Genomic DNA, 19,322 nt, shown 5'->3' on the forward strand with positions numbered 1-19,322 from the left:
ATACACTACACTATACACGATGCTATACACTACGATACACGACACAATACACAACACTATACACTACAATACAATAAACTACTATACAATACACTACTATACACGACAATATACACTATACTATTAAACACTACACTCTATAATAGAGGTATTTTGGGTTAGATCGCGTAAATATATAAATGTGTCGTTAAAACCCGCCACCACCCGATACAGCCAACTAGTAAGGGTTGTCACGTAAACAGAACGTGCCAATTCGTCACTAGTACAGCACACCCGTTGTGTGTTGGATAGCCAAGCCACAACATTTACAATCTGAGTATGATGTTTCGTCAGTAATTACAACTAGCTTCATCAGGCGATGGCCAGATTTGTGGAGAAGTCCACCTGTTTTGTTCCTTATATAGAGGCATAGATGTGGGGACCACGCTTCTGCGCTCTTGTGCCACGTGGCAGGAGGGCGGGATTACTGAGGCAACGTGCATTTTGCATTAAGCAAGCTTCTTTGAACTTGTCTTTCCTGTATATTGTGTGTGTAATGACATAGTGACATATACTGGTTGGAAAAGAGAAGCACGGGTACAGTCACCACTATAAACATCACCCAATCCCAAAGGGAGAAGTATCTGGGCCAAATGTAAAGGGCAGGGCTAGCCGAGATACTCCGGGAACCGGCTAGAAGGTTCCACGAGAAGGCGTGGCTGGAAGCGGAGCCTAGCCACGCCTGCGGCAATATAAGCGGAGGCGGAGGAGGACTCGTGGTCGCTGTGGGCAGCATTGGGTCCGGACTGCGTCGCCGCTTGCCATCATCTCTCTCCGTCGTTGGGCCACGTGGCAGATTTCCCGCGAAGTCCCACCACCCTCGCCTGCATGCTGTCAACCAGCGGCGAGGCCGTGAGTGGGCGGATGGAACCACGCTGTGGGATCGACCACGTGTAGCCTCTAGGGATGCTAATATCTACGTGTGTACTCGGAGAAGGAAGAGGATGAGGTTGGCCTGTGGTGTGCTCGAATGTGAATAAAGAAGAGAGTACCCTCAACACGATGTGTCGCGGAAGTCGCTCATTAAAATAGCCAAACCAACGGTAATCCCTATTGAAGTATGCTGCACTTTATAGGCATGCATTTAAATAATGTATTATTTGATTATTCGCTTCCACGCAGCACTAAGGCGGTAGCTATCTGAACGGTTAATGTAATTTTTACTTCTTTCAATTTCGATAGATTCTCTAATTAGTCTTGGCCAGTAGTAGCTGGTTTTGCACATAACTTCAACAATATCAAACTCAATTGAGTGTCCTTGTTGGCACTGCGTGTTCTGCTACTGCTGACAGTTGTATTTGGGATCATTTAATATTTCTCTGTTCTTTAAGTCTCGTGCTGATCATTCGTCCTGTTTGCCCAATGTAACATTTACCACACGTGCAGTTAATCCTGTACACACCTTCTGTTGATAGCTTCGGTAATACATCTTTTGTACCAGATATTAATTTCTGTATTTTACGTACCATGCTAAATCTGACTCAGATGTTTTGTTTTTCCAAACATCTGGCTAGTTTATCAGTTACTTCCGCAATGTACGGTATTCTGATCGTTTTAATTACTTAGGCAGTTTCAATGCTCGTGTTATTTGATTTGGTTTTGGCATTCAATGCCCTGTTGATTTGTGCATAATTGTAACCGTTCATTTGCAGCGCTTATTTAACATGTTGAATTTGACTTCTCAGACCATTGACACTTTCTTAGCTCAATGAATGAGCGTCTTGATAAGAGCAGAATTCTGGGCGGGGTGATGGTGTGACTCTGCATTCAGATAGGTGTCAGTATGCGTTTTCTCTCGGTAAACACTGCTTATACCATTACGACCCCGTCGGAGCAGAATATCCAAAAATGGTAGAATTCTGTCAGCTTCCACTTCTATGGTGAACTGGATGGATAGGTTTTGCGAGTTGAGATGATTTAGAAATGCGTTCAGTGTATCTCTTTAAACTCGCCAACACCATTAAGTGTGAAAAAAACCGGCTTGCCTGATCGCCACTATGCTCAGCGACTGACAATTTCGCATCCATCTCGGAAACCAGATCAGCCACCCACGAACTCTAAAAAATAGCCAACCGCAGGGGTCAGTATTAGCACCAGCCCCGTTTAATCTTTACAGAGGCGACATGCCGGCCACATTAAGCCGCAAGTTAATTCATGCAGATGACCTAGCACTGGCCAGCTGGGCGACGACACTCAGCGCTGCTCAAGACATCTTGAACACTGACCTAGAGAAGTTGAAAGATTATTACTACTTCAGGCAACGTAAGCCAAATCTGACCAAGACAGTGTTCTCAGGGTTCCATCTGAAGATCGAGTTTTGTGGTAAAGCCATCACTCACGACCCACTCCCGAAATACTCGGAGCGGCGGTCGATCGAAGTCTCACTCTCAGGCAACACTTTGAGCAGTTGAGCAACAAAATAAAAACCCGCACGAACATTATTCATAAACCGGCAGGAACGAGTTGTGGCTGTGATGCGCAAACACTATGAACTGACACACTCGACCTCGTGTATTTGACAGGAGACTATTGTCACCAGTGTGGGGAAGCAGCGCTCGCACTCGAGTTACCGACGCACAACTGAACATTGTGATGCGTGGCCATCTCCTCAGGGACTCTCCCGGTGCTCACCCCACGTCGCTCCGCCGCAAATTTGTCGCGAAGCAGCGGCCATCAACGAGTACCAAAGCATTCGCGTTAACCCACCGCAACTTTCGACACATCAGGACGTACACCCAGTGCCGCCTGTTCACCAAAAAAATCACGCCACCCATTCTGCATCAAAGCAGCCTCTCTCCACGCCACGAATATAAATGAAGGCGAAAGATGGAAGCAAGTCTGGACTGTGGTCGACGTCAAAAATAGACCTCTCGTAACAGGACCCTGCCTTCGAACCTCCACATGAACTGATGCGGCCACCTGATGGACAAATGGTGCCATCAAACATTTGGTGGCCTGCGAGTGGAGCCACCAATACCAATCGATTGACCACATTGTAGACAGGTGATGTCTTCACTCCTTTAAAGGAGGAGCGGACAAGATGAACTCTGCATCAGCTGAGAAAAGTGAGTGGATAACAAATCTAAAATTACATCTTTAAGTTGCTGCTTTGAAGCCATTCGAAAAAAGAAGACTACTAAATATACTATGCACTACACACGAATATATATTCCTTTATGCTATGCTACAAGAAATACTACTACTAAACTATACACTACTAAACTAATATATACTAAATTTTGATTTAAAGCTTTCGTGACTGCAGTAATTCATATTCTTAGTTTTTTTCGGTAAAGTCACGTTGAAGGGAAACAACAAAATAATAAAATATATATAAAACAATAAAACATTTTCACGACGTTTCGACCATAACTCAAACACACCTGAAGACGACCGTTTGAGTTATGGTCGAAACGTCGTGAGAATTTTTTATTGTTTTATATATATATTATTATTTTGTTGTTTCCCTTCAACGTGACTTTACCGAAAAAACTAAGAATATAATATATACTACTTCACTACTATACACTACAAAACACTTCACTATGCACTACTGTGTACACTACACTTTACACGACTGTACATTACACTGTACATTACACCGTACACTATTATACTCTACTGTATACACTATACTGCACACAACTATACACTACAGTATACATTATACACTATACTACACACTACATTTATATAATCTACACTATACACTATGGCATCACCATCAAACATCATCACGCAGCGTCACAGCAGCGTCACCACACAAGCGATCACATGGAGGCGTGGTGATGTCATCATTTACCTGCGCCGAAATTCCACCAGTTGGTCGACTCCTCTGTGTGGGGGAGGGGGGGGGGCGTCCACAAAGCAATTAGTTCTACATACTCACATATATAGACTACACTATACACTACCATATACTATACTACTATATATTACTACACACTACAATATATACTATGCTACTATATACTACTAAATGCAATACTACGACTATATACTCTACACACGACACTACTAAATATACTTCTACACTATGCACTACTAAACTACGATACGCTACTAAACTACTATATACTAATACACACTACACTACTATATACTATGCCACTATACACTATACTAATAAATGTACTACTACACGACTATATACTACATACTATACTACTAAATATACTTCTACACAATACGCTACTAAACTACTATATACACTACACTACTATATACTGTGCTACTATATATTATATACTTAGTTCTTTCGGTAAAGTCACGTAGAAGGGAAACAATAAAAATATAAATCAATAAAATTCTCACGACGTTTCGACTGCAACACAAGCAATCATCATCAGGTGTGAAAACCACAGCAAAAAAATTTGACTGACGCCATCCAGACTGCCACTCTGCGCCCAAACTTATGGAAGAGGTACGTGGATGACACTTTTGTCATCTGGCCACATGGTCGGCCATCTTTTTCGACTTCCATGATAAATCTGATGGCTGGGTGTATGGAATTGATGTGGTCGAGGAATTGGTCTAGAGCAGGCCAGCCATGTGGCCAGATGACAAAAGTGTCATCCACGTACCTCTTCCATAAGTTTGGGCACAGAGTGGCAGTCTGGATGGCGTCAGTCAAATTTTCTTGCTGTGGTTTTCACACCTGATGATGATTGCTTGTGTTGCAGTCGAAACGTCGTGAGAATTGTATTGTTTTATATTTTTATTATGTTATTGTTTCCCTTCTACGTGACTTTACCGAAAGAACAAAGAATATGAATCTCTGCAGTCGCGAAAGCTTTAAATACAAATTTGACTGCCTCTATGGGGAGAATTTCCACATAACTTTGAGATCCTTCAAAAACTCCGGGATAAGAAGGCTCAGCTGATCGAGTCTCTCACCTTTCTGAAGGGATGCCGCAACTCTGGGGTAATAGCAATCGCATTTACACTGACCTCTGCTGCTGTAACTTCTTCTAATGCGAAACGAATTATTTCCAGAACTAGCTTAGCTCTTATCTCAGAAAAAATCTGACATATACGCACCGAACTAGATCAGTTAGACAAGACACTCTACACATCACACTTATAATTGACGGCAACTATGTCCACATCGAATTGGGAACATGTAGACAATATGACTGCCTCTTCAGCTGCCACTGTCGACCAAATATAAGGAAAACCTGATTTCCAAATTTAACCTCCTCTCCAACAAAAGACCGGACCCACACACCAAAAAGCTAGACGTTAACAAAGTCGTAATTAATCGCAGTAATAATTCTATTTCCGATGGTCTGAAATCCGTTTAAGCTAAAGGGCTAAACTTTGCAGTCACACCTAAAAACATACCAGTTTATGATATCATTGCCCAAGTAGACGTGGCTCTCAAGGGCCTGGGTCACATCGCTGAAGATGTAGCAAGATCTGAAATCGCTGCAACCCTCAAAAACGCTAAGATGCCAGCTAGCAACCTCAGCAAAGATTAGCGTTTTGAATTATATAAATTAAAAAAGAGGGATGAGATTGTCATCCTCTCAGCCGACAAGGACAATGCCACTATCATCATGGATAAAATAGAATATAACAACAAAATTAAAGAATTACTCAACGATGGCAGCTATACAAAAATAAAAAAATAAAAATCCCACCAACAGCCTCGTCATATAAACCAACAAAATCATTTCTGATTCAACCGCATTAATTGATCAAACCAAACAGTTCTCGTTGAAACCTTCTGCTGCCAGGCCACCAAAAATACATAAAGTAGATGCACCCCTTCGTCCCATCGTCTCCACTATCAACTCCCCCACCTACAAACTGGCTCGTTTTCTGTCTGAAATCCTGCGGCCATTCACTGGAAAAACCACCTCTGCGGTACAAAATTCTACTCACCTGGTATCGACAATCACAGGTATTTCCCTGTCCCCAGACGACCTGCTTGTCAGTTTTGATGTAGTTTCCTTATTCACCAAAGTTCCTGTACCTGACACCTACGCAATCATTTAAGACTGTGTTCATCAAGGACTAAACACTGAGGTACCCCCCTGGTGAGACACTGCTTAACCAATACATACTTCACTTGGAATGGAACTTTCTACAAACAAACTGAGGGCACCCCAATGGGCTCCCCCCTATCTCCGGTTGTAGCCAACATTTTCATGGAGAAATTTGAGACTGAGGCCATCCAGACTGCCACTCTGCGCCCAACCTTATGGAAGAGGTACGTGGATGACACTTTTGTCATCTGGCCACATGGCTGCCCTGCTCTAGACCAATTCTTCGACAACATAAATTCCATACACCCAGCCATCAGATTTACCATGGAAGTCGAAAAAGATGACAAGCTACCTATTTTTGGATGTCCTAAGAAAATAGAGACCTGATGGTTCAATGAGCCACTCTGTCTACAGGAAAGCTACCCATACGGATGCTTATCTGAAACCGGATTCCCACCACCATCCATCCAAGAAGAATGCCCTCATCAAGACTCTGCACCATAGAGCCCAATGCATCTCCGACCAGGAACACATAGCCAGTGAACTCAAGCACGTGCACCAAGCTCTTAAGGCTAATGGTTACTCCGACTACACAATCCGCAAAGCTATCACTCCAACCATAAAGAACGACCCTCTTGAGGAGCCTTTCCAAACTATCACTTTACCCTACATTGCGGGGATCACAAAAAAAATCTCCAAAATCTTGAATAAACACAAGATCCATGTCCGATTCAACACATTACATAAAATCCGTGATCTGGTTCTGTCTGTAAAAGATGTGATTCCGGACATACAGTACCCTGGCGTCTACAAACTAAATTGCCTCTGTGGTAGTAGTTACATTGGAGAAACCTAACGACATGTCTCGGACCGCATTCGTGAACACAAAGCAGACCTAATACACGGTAGGACCAACACCTCTGCCGTGGCAGATCACTGTTATAATTCAGTAGGCTCACATGACATTGACTTCTCCAAAACAGAGGTTCTTTGCAAGCCATCTGGCTACCATGAGAGATTCATTCATGAGGCTATCCACATATACAAACACCGAGACAATTTCAACCGAGAAGATGGATTCTGGCTTAGCAATCATTGGAAGGCTTTGATAAACCATTTCGGCTCTTAACTGATTTGTTCACACTTATGGTGGCTTTCAGAAGGCATTCATTATTTTCGTCTCCCCCCTCCTCTTTTCCGAACATAGATGGACTTGTCCTTCTGAATAACTGCCAAATCGCTCTCCGTGGTGCTAATGTTAAAAAAACGCCACTTTTTTCAAAATTTCTTGCTGTAGTTTCCAACACCTGATGATGATTGCTTGTGTCGCAGTTGAAACGTCGTGAGAATTTTATTGTTTTACATTTTTATAATTTTATTGTTTCCCTTCTACGTGACTTTACCGAAAGAACAAAGAATATGAATCCCTGCAGTCACGAAAGCTTTAAATCAAAATTTGATATATATTAATACACACTACACTACTATATGTCAAGTGGTAATGATGGAGACCTAGTCTTCACTGAAGGCAACACGTTTATTAATAACAATACCAGTACAGGGTCCCTAACACAAAGGGGTGACGGCCCCTTCCACCCGATACCTGGGGAGGTACAGCCTCCAGGCTATCGTGCTCTATATCACTAGGACCACTCTTATCCTCAGTCCTCCAGTTAGGGGCCCTAGGGGAGGCGAGCCCGACCCGACCCAGCCAAGGTCCTCGGGTCCCGACCACTGGCCCACTCAGTCCCGGCCCTTAGATGGACGTCGGGTCTGGGGGTTCCCAGGGTCCTATTCTAAGCTGGCTCGTCGGGTCTTCAGCTTGAGGACGAAGGCCCAACCCGTTCAGAGGTCTGGCTTATGTATGGTGGCCAGGGTCACTCCGCCCCTGGCCACGCCTACTCCCTAGAAGCTTCATGAGGGAGCTGGAATTAGCCGGGTACCACGCCGTAAGCCCCATGCTTGGCATAGGCTATTCCTTTTCCAGGTCTGTCACCTTTAATATAGTTAAAATAGCGTTTTTGTGCGATTTCTCTTAATTTATATATTTCTCCGCCCTGCTCAAGCTGCACAGGGGTTGCCCCTGGCAATGCATGCGCGTCATCAGTGGAGGGTGGGGCGAATTTCTCCTTCACGTTCAAAATGCAAAAAAATACACATAACGCTAAGAAAAATTCATCAAAGTGTCATGTCATCTTATATCCCCCTGTTGTATATGCCGGGTCTTGAAAATTTAATACAAAATTTTAAAAAAATGTAAGGAAATTTGAAAAATGCTTATGTATGGTGGCCAGGGTCACTCCGCCCCTGGCCACGCCTACTCTCTAGAAGCTTCTTGAGGGAGCTGGACTATTGCGTAATCCCCCAGCCCCCACTGGGTGGCCTGGGGTGTGTTCCTCCGGTTCCTAACCGCCCTCTGGGTTCCCGAGCTTAACGGCTTTGCCTGGCACAGGCCGGACTCGCTTTTGCCCCCTGTTGGCCCATGGCTGGCGCTACACCAGGGCAGTAGTGGTGATGGCGTGTTACATTACAATGACCACTCCATATGTACTACTACACTACTATATACTGCACACTTTACTACGACACTATACACTTCTAAACTACTTTATACTACTATATATTACTACAATCTACACTATTATATACTACACTGCTTTATACTACAATATACGCTACGACACACTATTACACGCTACGCTACTGTAGGGACAGTGCAGAAAGAGAGAGACGGTGCGTGGGTGAAGATAATGAGGGGATAGGGACAGTGCGTGGCCAGGTGGTCACCAGAGATAATTACAGGAGGGAACCATGGGGGGGGATGTTCGGGTTTGGCTGAGCCAGTTCAGGAAGGGAATATAAGGCAGAGGCTGAGAGAGCTCGGGGCTGCCCTGGAATCGGGATGGACTGGTTCTACACCGCCGTCGTTTCGGGCCGTCGATGTCTCCATGCGGTCATTGGTTGGGTGCTGTCCTAGCCCAAGTATCTGTAGTTATTCTAGCCCAGTACTGTATGCTAGTCACAACTGAGTACTGTAGATATGAGAGTACGTTATCTGCGCCCTAATACATAAAGAAGACAAGAAGCTTCCGAGACTCGTTACACCACTACACCCTACTATACACTGCAGTACTACACATGACACACTACTACACACTATTATACACTACTCCTCACTATACGAACATACACTATAACACATTACACTACTATGCTACTATATACTACTACACTATATAGCCCTTTATGATTGGTTGGGAAATATAAAAATCAGAGAACGTCACCCAGACAAGGTACACTGGGACACCCCACTGGGACACCCCCCTGGAGCCAGGCCTGGGGGTGGTGTTCACCGGCAAGCGGCTGGGTGGCCGGGTGACCCACAGAACCCGGTGAGGCCCAGCCCGAAATGGCCACGTGGCGTTGTCCTGTGGGCCCCACCATCTGCGGGACGCAGGTTGAGGTGCGGATGCGATGCCGGTGTGTGGCAGGGGGAAGGATTGGAGGTGGTAGAAAGGTGCCGACTAGACGTAGTCGTTCTCACCTCCACGCACGGCATTGGCGCTGGAACCAAACTTCTCGATGGGAGTGGTCTCTCTCCTATTCCGGAGTAACCCCTGGTCAGGGGCCCCGCGCGGGTATGGGGATACTCACAAGCCCCGGGCTGGGTGCCGTTCAGTTGGAGTTTGTCCCAGGGGATGAGTGGGTCGCCTCAGAAAGCAAACCTCTGACTTTTGTCTGTGCTTATGCACCAAACATCAGTTTGGTGCTGGACAGTATAGAAGTGTCGTGGTTAAGCGCCTCTTTAATTGTGCATGGAAGACGGGTACAGTACCTCTGGATTGGGAAACTGGGGTCATGGTCCCCATTTTTAAGAAAGGGGACCAGAGGGTGTGCTCCAACTACGGAGGGATTGCACTCCTCGGTGTCCCAGGTAAAGCCTTAACCGGAGTACTGAAGAGGAGGCTACACCCAGTGGTCAAGCCTCAGATTCAGGAGGAACAATGTGGATTCCATCATGGTCATGGAACAATGGACAGCTCTTTTCTCTCCCACAGATATTTGAGGGGTAATGTGAATATGCTTCTCTAGTCTACCTCTGCTTCGTAAACTTGGAGAAGGCATATGACCGTGTTCCCCAGAATGTCTTGTGGGAGGTGCTGCTGGAGTACGATGTACCAGTGCCCCTTTTTGTGTGCCAGGAGTAGTTAGAGCTGTATTTGCATTCATGGTATTGAATCAAATTTGTTCACTGTGGGTGGTAGACTCTGCCAATGATGCGTCTTGTCTCCACTAACTGTTTGTGATTTTCATGGGCAGAATATCAAGGCGCAACCGAGATATGGAGAGTATCTAGGAGGGGGGTATGGAGGTGACGTCGCTGCTTTTTTGCAGATGACGTTGTCCACTTTGCCTCGTCAGTCTGTGATCTCCAGCGTGCACTTGAACTGATTGATGCTGAGGGTGAAGCGGCTGGGATGGAGATCAACACCTCCAAACCTGAGATCATGGTTAATTCCCGACAGATGGTGGATTGTGCTCTCCAAGTGAGGGGGGAACAGCTGCCCTTAGTGGAGGAGTACCTTGGGGTCTCTTTCATGACCGATGGTAAGTGGGAGTGGGAAATCGGCGGATCGGTGCAGCCTCCACAGTGATGTGGGCGCTGGTACCGTTCCAAGGTGGTGAAGCGGCAGCTGAGTTCTCGAACACAGCTCTCGGTTTACAGGTCGATCTACGTTCCCACCCTCACCTATGGTCATGAGCTTTGGATAATGACTGAAAGGATGAGATTGCGGGAACAAGCGGCCGAAATGAGGTTTCTCTGCAGTGCTGCCGGGCTCACTCTCCATGATTGGGTGAGGAGTTCAGTTATCGGGGAGAGCCTCAGAGTCGAGCCCCTGCTCCTCCAAATCTAGAGCAGCTAGTTAAGGTGGTTAGGGCACCTGGTAAGGATCCCCCCCCCTTCCTCCCCCCCCCCCCCCCCGGTAGACTCCGCCAGGAACTCTACTGATCAGCATGTCACACTGGGTGAAGACCCCGGGGCAGGCCCAGGACAAGTTGGCGTGACTATGTCATTCAGCTGGCCTGAAAACGCCTAGGAATTCTCCAGGAAGAGCTAGAATCCGTTGCCAGGGAAAGTGAGGTCTGGACCACACTACTCAATATGCCGCCAATGCGACCCTCACCAGGACAAGTGGATTGAAAAACAAACAAACAAATAAACTACACAACTATACACTAATATCCACTACACTGCTACACACTACAAACTGCACAACTACACACTGCACTATACATTACAGCATCACCATCAAACACCATCATCATCACATACCATCATACACCATCACCATTACACAGCGTCACCATGCAAGTGATCGCATACACTAACATACTACGATATACTCTACTGGGCAGCATGTCCCACTGGCAACGTAGAAAGAGGCCTCCACGGTGATTCCCAGGAAACCCAGACTGGTAAAGGGATAAGGTTTTGAACGAGGATCGATCGCGGAAAGGGATTGGCGCGGAGAAAAATAAGGGCCAGAAAGTTCCAGAAGAGTATAAAGTATAAAAGGGTAGAGCACGAGGAGTGGGGAAGTTCGGAGGAAGTTGCAAACTGTAGACAAAAGCAAAGAGCCTCGGGTCACTCTTTGTGGCTGTGTCCCAATAAAGTGTCTCTCATTACATCGTCGTCAGAGTCATTACAAATACACTACCCTATACACTATTATAAAACACTCCACTACTATACACTAATGCACTACAACACTGCTATACGTTACTGTATACACTCCACTACTATATACTACACTGTACAAAACTAAACACTACTGTATACACTATACTACACTGTACAAAACTAATCACTACACTACTATACACTACACTATACACTACACCATCATACACCATCACCATCACACAGCGTCATCGCAGCATCATCACACAAGCGATCACGTGGAGGCGTGGTGACGTCAACGTTTACCTGCGCAGAAATTCCACCAGTTGGTCGACTCCTTCTCTGTGTGGAGGAGTTGCACAGACAGGTTAGTTCTACATACTGATACATAAATATGCTATACTATTATGTATATACCACACTACTGTATACTACACTATGATATTCTACTACACTACTACAAAGTACACTATACACTACTGCACACTATACTACTATATACTACTACACGCTACACTACTACGCAATACACTACGCTATACACTACAGTACCATTATCATACACCATCACACAACATCACCATCACACAGCATCACGATAAAGCAGCGTCATCGCAAGCGTCACCACACAAGTGATCACGTGGAGGTGTGGTGACATCATCGTTTACCTGCGCCGAAATTCCACCAGTTAGTCGACTTCTTCTCTGTGTGGGGGGTTGCACAGAGAGGTTAGTTCTACATACTCACACACATATACACAGTATCTTACCTATAAACGTCATTCTTTGTCTGTCTGTCTGTCCGTCTATCTGCGTAAGCGCCCTTGCAAAAGATTTGGCTCGTGAACCGTGGGGTTTACTTTTAAAAAGAATTAGCCGGGTACCACGCCGTAAGCCCCGTGCTTGGCATAGGCTATTCCTTTTCCACGTCTGTCACCTTTAATATAGTTAAAATAGCGTTTTTGTGCGATTTCTCTTAATTTATATATTTCTCCGCCCCGCTCAAGCTGCACAGGAGTTGCCCCTGGCAACGCATGCGCGTCATCAGTGGATGGTGGGGGGAATTTCTCCTTCACGTTCAAAATGCAAAAAAAATACACAGAACGCTGAGAAAAATTCATCAAAGTGTCATGTCATCTTCTCTCCCCCTGTTGTATATGCCGGGTCTTAAAAATTTAATACAAAATTTTAAAAAAATGTAATGAAATGTGAAAAATGCTTATGTATGGTGGCCAGGGTCACTCCGCCCCTGGCCACGCCTACTCTCTAGAAGCTTCTTGAGGGAGCTGGACTATTGCGTAATCCCCCAGCCCCCACTGGGGGCCTGGGGTGTGATCCTCCGGTTCCTAACCGCCCTCTGGGTTCCCGAGCTTAACGGCTTTGCCTGGCACAGGCCGGACTCGCTTTTGCCCCCTGTTGGCCCATGGCTGGCGCTACACCAGGGCAGTAGTGGTGATGGCGTGTTACATTACAATGACCACTCCATATGTACTACTACACTACTATATACTGCACACTTTACTACGACACTATACACTTCTAAACTACTTTATACTTCTATATATTACTACAATCTACACTATTATATACTACACTACTATATACTACAATATACACTACGACACACTGTTACACTCTACGCTACTGTAGGGACAGTGCAGAAAGAGAGAGACGGTGCGTGGGTGAAGATAATGAGGGGATAGGGACAGTGCATGGCCAGGTGGTCACGAGAGATAATTACAGGAGGGAACCATGGGGGGGATGTTCGGGTTTGGCTGAGCCAGTTCAGGAAGGGAATATAAGGCAGAGGCTGAGAGAGCTCGGGGCCGCCCTGGAATCAGGATGGACTGGTTCTACGCCACCGTCGTTCCGTGTCGTCGCTGTCTCCATGCGGTCATTGGTTGGGTGCTGTCCTAGCCCAAGTATCTGTAGTTATTCTAGCCCAGTACTGTATGCTAGTCACAACTGAGTACTGTAGATATGAGAGTACGTTATCTGCGCCCTAATACATAAAGAAGACAAGAAGCTTCCGAGACTCGTTACACCACTACACCCTACTATACACTGCAGTACTACACATGACACACTACTACACACTATTATACACTACTCCTCACTATACGAACATACACTATAACACATTACACTACTACGATACTATATACTACTACACTATATAGCCCTTTATGATTGGTTGGGAAATATCAAAATCAGAGAACGTCACCCAGACAAGGTACACCGGGACACCCCACTGGGACACCCCCCTGGAGCCAGGCCTGGGGGTGGTGTTCACAGGCAAGCGGCTGGGTGGCCGGGTGACCCACAGAATCCGGTGAGGCCCAGCCCGAAATGGCCACGTGGCGTTGTCCTGTGGGCCCCACCATCCGCGGGACGCAGGGTGAGGTGCGGATGCGATGCCGGTGTGTGGCAGGGGGAAGGATTGGAGGTGGTATAAAGGTACCGACTAGACGTAGTCGTTCTCACCTCCACGCACTGCATTGGCGCTGGAACCAAACTTCTCGATGGGAGTGGTCTCTCTCCTATTCCGGAGTAACCCCTGGTCAGGGGCCCCGCGCGGGTATGGGGATACTCACAAGCCCCGGGCTGGGTGCCGTTCAGTTGGAGTTTGTCCCAGGGGATGAGTGGGTCGCTTCAGAAAGCAAACCTCTGACTTTTGTCTGTGCTTATGCACCAAACATCAGTTCAGAGTATTTGGCCTTTTTGGAGATGGTGGGTGCAGTGCTCAACAGAGTGCTGCCTACCGACTCCACAGTCTTACTGGGTGACTTCAATGCTCACGTGGGAAATGATGGAGATACCTGGAGAGGCGTGATTAGGAGGAATGGTCTCCCTGACCTTAACCCGAATGGTGAAATGTTATTGGAATTCTGCGCTAGTCATGGAATGTAAATAACAAACACCGTGTTTGAACAAAAAAGGATGCTCATAAGTGTACTTTGCTACCAGAGCACCTTGGGCCGAAGGTCAATTTATAACTTTGTTGTTGTATCATCGGACCTAAGGCCGTATGTTCCGGACACTCGGGTGAAGAGAGGGGCAGAGCTGTCAACTGATTACCACCTGGTGGGTAATTGGATCCGATGCTTGGGGTACCGACCAGATAGACGTGGAAGGCCAAAACGAAGAGTGCCGGGTTTCCTTGGAATATTTGCCGGAAGACCCAGTGCAGAAAGATTTCAACTTCCACCTCCAGGAAAATGGTTCCTACACTCCAGGCGAGGTCATGGACATTGAGTCCGAGTGGATGATGTTCAGGACCTCGATTGTGGATGCAGCTACAGAAAGCTGTAGCCTAAAGGCAGTTGGTGCCTGTCATGGTGGCAACCCTTGGACCCACTGGTGGACACCGGTAGTGAAGGAAGCTGTCAAGTTGAAGGATGCTTTCCAAGCTGTGCTCAGATAAATATTTCACAACTCAATTGAGAGGTACCGGATCGCCAAGAAGGCAGCAGCAGTAGCAGTTGCTGAAGCAAATCTCAAGTGCGGGAGGAGTTTGGAGAAGCCTTGCAGAGGGACTACCATGCATTCTCAAAGTTCCGTTCTGGCAAACCATCCAACGCCTTAGGAGGGGTCGACGGGACGTGGCCCAGGCTGTTCTCAGTCAGGGTGGCGTAACATTGAACTCAACTGAGGCGATAGTCGAGAGGTGGAAGGAACACTTTAAGGAGCTCCTCAACGGGGTGGAGATGCCCTTATCTCAGGAGGCAGCCCTGGACACAGCTGGGGGGGGGTCAGATCCATCACAGCTGCTGAAGTTGCTGCGGCGGTTGAGGACCTTTGTATCGGCAAGCCTGCTGGGGTGGACGAGAATCGTGCAGAGTTGTTTCAAGCACTGGACAGTGTAGAAGTGTCGTGGTTAAGCGCCTCTTTAATTGTGCATGGAAGACGGGTACAGTATCTCTGGATTGGGAAACTGGGGTCATGGTCCCCATTTTTAAGAAAGGGGACCAGAGGGTGTGCTCCAACTACAGAGGGATTGCACTCCTCGGTGTCCCAGGTAAAGCCTTAGCCGGAGTACTGAAGAGGAGGCTACACCCAGTGGTCAAGCCTCAGATTCAGTAGGGACAATGTGGATTCCATCATGGTCATGGAACAATGGACAGCTCTTTTCTCTCTCACAGATATTTGAGGGGTCATGTGAGTATGCTTCTCTAGTCTACCTCTGCTTCGTAAACTTGGAGAAGGCATATGACCGTGTTCCCTGGAATGTCTTGTGGGAGGTGCTGCGGGAGTACGATGTACCAGTGCCCCTTTTTGTGTGCCAGGAGTAGTTAGAGCTGTATCCGCATTCATGGTATTGAATCAAATTTGTTCACTGTGGGAGGTGGACTCTGCCAATGGTGCGTCTTGTCTCCACTAACTGTTTGTGATTTTCATGGGCAGAATATAAAGGCGCAACTGAGATATGGAGAGTATCCAGTAGGGGGGTATGGAGGTGACGTCGCTGCTTTTTTGCAGATGACGTTGTCCACTTTGCCTCGTCAGTCTGTGATCTCCAGCGTGCACTTGAACTGACTGATGCTGAGGGTGAAGCGGCTGGGATGGGGATCAACACCTCCAAACCTGAGATCATGGTTCATTCCCGACAGATGGTGGATTGTGCTCTCCAAGTGAGGAGGGAACAGCTGCCCTTAGTGGAGGAGTACCTTGGGGTCTCTTTCATGACCGATGGTAAGTGGGAGTGGGAAATCGGCGGATCGGTGCAGCCTCCACAGTGATGTGGGCGCTGTACCGTTCCATGGTGGTGAAGCGGCAGCTGAGTTCTCGAACACAGCTCTCGGTTTACAGGTCGATCTACGTTCCCACCCTCACCTGTGGTCATGAGCTTTGGATAATGACTGAAAGGATGAGATTGCGGGAACAAGCGGCCGAAATGAGGTTTCTCTGCAGTGTTGCCGGGCTCACTCTCCATGATTGGGTGAGGAGCTCAGTTATCGGGGAGAGCCTCAGAGTCGATCCCCTGCTCCTCCAAATCTAGAGCAGCTAGTTAAGGTGGTTAGGGCACCTGGTAAGGATCCCCCCCCTCCCTCCCCCCCCCCCCCCCGGTAGACTCCCTCAGGAACCCTACTGAGCAGCATGTCACACTGGGTGAAGACCCCGGGGCAGGCCCAGGACAAGTTGGCGAGACGATGTCGTTCAGCTGGCCTGAAAACGCCTGGGAATTCTCCAGGAAGAGCTAGAATCCGTTGCCAGGGAAAATGAGGTCTGGACCACACTACTCAATATGCTGCCACCGCGACCCTCACCAGGACAAGTGGATTGAAAACAAACAAACAAATAAACTACACAACTATACACTAATATCCACTACAGTGCTACACACTACAAACTGCACAACTACACACTGCACTATACATTACAGCATCACCATCAAACACCATCATCATCACATACCATCATACACCATCACCATTACACAGCGTCACCATACAAGTGATCACATACACTACCATACTACGATATACTCTACTGGGCAGCATGTCCCACTGGTAACGTAGAAAGAGGCCTCCACGGTGATTCCCAGGAAACCCAGACTGTTAAAGGGATAAGGTTTTGAACGAGGATCGATCGGGGGAAGGGATTGTCGCACAGAAAAAATAAGGGCCAGAAAGTTCCAGAAGAGTATAAAGTATAAAAGCGAAGAACACGAGGAGTGGGGATGTTCGGAGGAAGTTACAAATTGTAGACAAAAGCAGAGAGCCTAGGGTCACTCTTTGTGGCTGTGTCCCAATAAAGTGTCTCTCATTACATCGTCGTCAGAGTCATTACAAATACACTACCCTATACACTATTATAACACACTCCGCTACTATACACTAATGCACTACAACACTGCTATACATTACTGTATACACTCCACTACTATATACTACACTGTACAAAACTATACACTACTGTATACAATATACTCCACTGTACAAAACGAATCACTACACTACTGTATACTACACTGTACACTACACCATCATACACCATCACCATCACACAGCGTCATCGCAGCATCATCACACAAGCGATCACGTGGAGGCGTGGTGACGTCAACGTTTACCTGCGCAGAAATTCCACCAGTTGGTCGACTTCTTCTCTGTGTGGAGGAGTTGCACAGACAGGTTAGTTCTACATACTGATACATAAATATGCTATACTATTATGTATATACCACACTACTGTATACTACACTACGATATTCTACTACACTACTACAAAGTACACTATCACTACTGCACACTATACTACTATATACTACTACACGCTACACTACTACGCAATACACTACGCTATACACTACAGTACCATTATCATACACCATCACACAACATCACCATCACACAGCATCACGATCAAGCAGCGTCATCGCAAGCGTCACCGCACAAGTGATCACGTGGAGGTGTGATGACATCATCGTTTACCTGCGCCGAAATTCCACCAGTTGGTCGACTTCTTCTCTGTGTGGGGGGTTGCACAGAGAGGTTAGTTCTACATACTCACACACATATACACAGTATCTTACCTATAAACGTCATTCTTTGTCTGTCTGTCTGTCCGTCTATCTGCGTAAGCGCCCTTGCGAAAGATTTGGCTCGTGAACCGTGGGGTTTACTTTGAAAAAGAATTAGCCGGGTACCACGCCGTAAGCCCCGTGCTTGGCATAGGCTATTCCTTTTCCACGTCTGTCACCTTTAATATAGTTAAAATAGCGTTTTTGTGCGATTTCTCTTAATTTATATATTTCTCCGCCCCGCTCAAGCTGCACAGGGGTTGCCCCTGGCAACGCATGCGCGTCATCAGTGGAGGGTGGGGGGAATTTCTCCTTCACGTTCAAAATGCAAAAAAAATACATACAACGCTGAGAAAAATCCATCAAAGTGTCATGTCATCTTCTCTCCCCCTGTTGTATATGCCGGTCTTGAAATTTTAATTTAAAAAAATGTAATGAAATTTGAAAAATGCTTATGTATGGTGGCCAGGGTCACTCCGCCCCTGGCCACGCCTACTCTCTAGAAGCTTCTTGAGGGAGCTGGACTATTGCGTAATCCCCCAGCCCCCACTGGGGGCCTGGGGTGTGTTCCTCCGGTTCCTAACCGCCCTCTGGGTTCCCGAGCTTAACGGCTTTGCCTGGCACAGGCCGGACTCGCTTTTGCCCCCTGTTGGCCCATGGCTGGCGCTACACCAGGGCAGTTGTAGTGATGGCGTGTTACATTACAATGACCACTCCATATGTACTACTACACTACTATATACTGCACACTTTACTACGACACTATACACTTCTAAACTACTTTATACTTCTATATATTACTACAATCCACACTCTTATATACTACACTACTATATACTACAACATACACTACGACACACTATTACACGCTACGCTACTGTAGGGACAGTGCAGAAAGAGAGAGACGGTGCGTGGGTGAAGATAATGAGGGGATAGGGACAGTGCATGGCCAGGTGGTCACCAGAGATAATTACAGGAGGGAACCATGGGGGGGGATGTTCGGGTTTGGCTGAGCCAGTTCAGGAAGGGAATATAAGGCAGAGGCTGAGAGAGCTCGGGGCCGCCCTGGAATCAGGATGGACTGGTTCTAC

At 46.7% G+C, this 19,322-nt stretch overlaps 1 protein-coding gene across 2 annotated transcripts in view; it reads right to left on the minus strand.

Moving 5' to 3' along the window:
• The window catches only part of LOC116937842 (interferon alpha-inducible protein 27, mitochondrial-like), a 33,886-nt gene extending 14,895 nt beyond the window's left edge, over window positions 1-18,991 (minus strand). The window contains exons 1-4 of one of the 2 annotated variants that reach the window (XM_076057551.1): window positions 17,782-18,991; window positions 12,381-12,416; window positions 12,019-12,054; window positions 3,842-3,874 (exon numbers count right to left, since the gene is read on the minus strand). The gene's annotated coding sequence lies outside the window, so the exon portion shown is untranslated. Of the gene's footprint in view, window positions 1-3,841; window positions 3,875-12,018; window positions 12,055-12,380; window positions 12,878-17,781 lie in introns of those variants that run through there. The other variant, XM_076057550.1, reaches the window with a different exon arrangement.
• Between the last annotated feature and the right edge of the window lie 331 nt (window positions 18,992-19,322).

The sequence above is a fragment of the Petromyzon marinus genome, chromosome 83 (genome assembly GCF_048934315.1).
Source record: "Petromyzon marinus isolate PM22_M1 ecotype Great Lakes invasive population chromosome 83, UKy_Petmar_22M1.pri1.0, whole genome shotgun sequence".
NCBI classification, from domain to species: domain Eukaryota; kingdom Metazoa; phylum Chordata; class Hyperoartia; order Petromyzontiformes; family Petromyzontidae; genus Petromyzon; species Petromyzon marinus.